Source organism: Athene cunicularia (genome assembly GCF_003259725.1).
Source record: "Athene cunicularia isolate RWA chromosome 22 unlocalized genomic scaffold, athCun1 chr22_part1, whole genome shotgun sequence".
NCBI lineage: Eukaryota > Metazoa > Chordata > Aves > Strigiformes > Strigidae > Athene > Athene cunicularia.
The window spans coordinates 4359643-4363221 of NW_020799128.1; the positions used below are offsets into that span (position 1 = coordinate 4359643).

A 3579-nucleotide genomic window follows, 5' to 3' on the forward strand; every position below is an offset into this window, starting at 1 on the left:
ACCACAAACCCCGCGGTGCGGGTCCCGGGGCCCCGGGGAGGGGGCGCTGCGCCCACCCAGCTTCACTCCAGCACCTTCCAGAAGCTGCCGGGACCCAGCCCCGGGCCAGCCCCACACGCGGCACAGACCCGCCGCGGCGAGAGGACGGCGGCTCCACCGGCACGGCCCCGCTTACTGGCACAACGGCAGCTGGAGCAACGTGGGGGCCAGTGGGCACCGAGCACCTGGCATGGAGAAGCCCAGCACACGCCGAGGCGGTACCGAGCCCTGAAACCATGCTGTGGGCTAGGAAACGGGCAAACGATGGCCAGGCAGCACGAGGGCCGGGGGGAAACCCTGGTTCTGCCAGAGAGATCACAACGTGCCTTGCGGAGTCAAGGTCTGGCTGCTGACATTTGGCATCTGGGTTGGATCGTGAAACAAAATGCTGTCATCCTCAGTGGTTTCTAATCCTATTTTGGCTGAAAAATTGTGCATTGAGATGTTTGCAATTAATTCCCCTCCTCCACAACCCTCAAGTCTTTCTTTTTGTGGAAGAAAACACAACTGAAGTGCACACAATCAATCTTTCCTGCAGCAAAAGCATTAACATGCAAGGAAAAAAAAAAAAAAAAGGAAAATGGAAAAGCAAGAAAAGCACAAGAGAATGGAAAGTAAACAAGATGGGGAGATAAGATGATGCCTGTTACCAGAAAAAAAAATAAAGTCAGAAAATAAACCAAGAAGAATTAGGTAAGAAGAGAGACATGACCCAACATGAAAGGGGAAACTGAGGAGACAGGGGCTGGGCCAGGCCCTGAGCAATGCCCCCTGCACCGACAGCACTTCCCACTGCCCGGAGAGCCGGGAGGCCTTCAGCTCACTGGGGAGGGCGGGAATCGCCGGAATAAAGTGACTTTAAAAAGCAATTCTCTTCCTCCTTCAACACAATAAGGCACCAAATATGAGGGTGACCTAGGAAAAGGCTTCTCTCTCTCTTCTCCTCCCTTCTGTAAATTCTAAATGCTTAATATTAAGGTTAATATTCACATATGGTGGGTCCTGATGTTCCCGCAGCTGAAGCACTCAAGGCATGGGGATGTATTTCTTTCTGATTCCTTCTGACAAGTAATGAACATTCTGACAGGAATTAGTTTTTCCTCCATTTCTCTCTTGTTCAGTTTTCTTTTGCAATACTTTTTCCCCCTCCTGATCATTTTTACTGTAAATGATCTGTTGGCTGGGAACCCACAGGCAGCATGAAAGCCAAGCACGGACGAGGGAAACACCACTACAGCAGCTTCACCCTCCTCAGCCCCGAGGGAGGCGGGATGGTCTGTGCTGTGGCCAGCACAGAACACAGACTAAGGGAAACACAACTCCCGTCCTGCTTGCCCTGTGCGGGGACTGCGAGGTACCACCATGGCGATTTGCAGCCCTTACCAGGATCAGCCCGCACTGAGCAACCTAGGGGTGCTCGTCCCTGGCCCCCCAAACGAGCACGTCTGTGCCGGGGCCCTCGCCCCTAGCCTCCGCACTGCCAGCTCCAGGAGATCGACCGCAGCTCCGTCAGGGACAGGCCCCAGCATTCCGCACGCGCCGCACACTCGAGCGCTTCACACCAGCCCCGCGGATGGGCGCTAGAGAAAACAACACTGTGGGACAAGCAGAGAGGTGGCGCGTTCTCCCCGCAGAACGCTCCCCTTTGAGCACAGCAGTCTAACTACTTCCAGACGCCGTGCCCTGAACCGTGCTGCCTCCTTCAGAACAGCTCAGGACTGACGCCTCTTCCCAGACCAACGATCCATGCCCGGCGCCATTCCCAAAAACAAGGGGTGGCTTTGGAAAGGGGGCTCTGAACAGCTGTGGCTCCCTGGCGGGGCTTTCAGCAGGCGGGGTGGAGGGCTCTGACCCCTCACCGCTTCATGGACCTTCCGAAAGGCCCAGCGCTTGGCACAGCGAGGGAGCATCCATGTACCAGCCACCTTCAGAACAGGAGTGTCTGGCCCTCAGTCATGCAGGAAAAACTCTAGAAGACATAATCTAGATGTGTTTAAATCACAATCTTGAACACCATGAAAACTAGAAGGTCCATGAGCACATCCAACAGATTCCAGTCTGCCCTGTCTCAGAAGCCACCTCACGAATTCACACTGAAACACATCCCCAGGGAGACAAAATCAGCGTTTCCAAGTTTTTGAAAGCCAGAGCACTAGTACAGAAACACAGATCCCCCACTAGCGAGACAAACAAAGGGCACCTTCCTGAGCTGGGTTCAGAGGATGGGAGTTTGTGTTTGCCTACTCATCTAGTTTTAATTTCCAGTTCTGTCACTTCCTCAAGCAACAGCCTCTCCCAAGGGAAAAAAAAACCCACCAAAACAAAACTCTCTTCTGCAGTCCCCAGGGATGTGGTTTAGCAGAACCAGCTCTGGCAGAATAAAGCACACAGGAACTAAATTGTACTATTACATGGTCTGCACTAACAATGCAGAGATGTTTTTGACAGTAAAGAAGTATTTCAATTAATGGTGGGGTGGCCTTTTTTTTCAGAATTTAAAAGACTTGGAGACCAGCCCTTTATGGGAAACATACTTTCCAACCAATGGAAAACACAGCAACGTGCCGAGCACTGTGGTGGCAGACCTCGGTAGCTTTCTGTCCCATTTCTTACCCATCTTTCCCAATTTTAGTTTTTACTTTCTAAAATGTCATTCATCTGTTTAGGCACCCGTTAGCAAAGCTGCCAAAGAGTTATAAACCTTTTTCATTGTGGGCAACAAAATGTTTTTTCCCCACTAGTCTCTCAAACACAGACGACATTTCAAGAGACCAAGTCTCCCGTCACATATCGAGAACGTCTCTACAGCTGCCTGCGTGTTTCATCAGATCTGCAGACCCACAGGATTTGTCTCAAACATGTCAGGGCTTGAAACTTCCTTCTGACATCTAATTCCAAGCGAAGCTGTTCCCAGGCGATAACACACAAAGGGAGGCTCTACTCTTAGAGGCCCCATCGTACCCGCAGCTGCTCAGAACGTGTTCTGCTCTATATATAGATACAAACTGCAATCACTTCAACAGGAACCTTTCACATAAAAGCAAATTTTTGTTCCACGCAAAAAACCCAAAGGGATGTTGACATTTTGATGGATATATGGTTAGCTATTGCAAGCTGCTGAGCCACGGATGGTGTTTTCCCTTTTGAAAACCCCACGAATGCACCAGGAAACATCCGATGTGGCCGCTGAAGAAACAATTTTAGTGTGCGAGTTGGCTGCTTAACAAGCTCTCCTACCTTTCGCCAGGACTGGAGCCGAGGCTTCGTGGGAAGCAGCAGGCACACGGAGCAGAGCCTGGGGGTCCCCTCCAGGCAGGAGCCCGACTCCACACATGGTTCCTGGTTCCTCTCCTGCTCTCCAGGTGCTACATAAATCACCACAAAAAGGCGAAAGGTGAAGATCTGCCACCAGCTGGGCTCCTCGGGCCCCGCGGTTCAGGCAGGGGCGCTGCCGATGCTGGGAGCATGCTGAGGCAGCAAAACCAATGACAGTGACGGGGAGCGTGGGCCAAGGAGGGGGCCAGCCCCGCCACCCCGGGG

General features: G+C 52.2%; 1 protein-coding gene across 4 annotated transcripts in view; it reads right to left on the reverse strand.

The window, feature by feature from the left end:
- Positions 1 to 3481, reverse strand: part of NSD3 (nuclear receptor binding SET domain protein 3) — a 48194-nt gene extending 44713 nt beyond the window's left edge. For 3 of the 4 annotated variants that reach the window (XM_026863068.1, XM_026863069.1, XM_026863070.1), the window contains exon 1: positions 3277 to 3481. The gene's annotated coding sequence lies outside the window, so the exon portion shown is untranslated. The remainder of the gene's footprint in view (positions 1 to 3276) is intronic. The other variant, XM_026863067.1, reaches the window with a different exon arrangement.
- Positions 3482 to 3579: the final 98 nt, after the last annotated feature.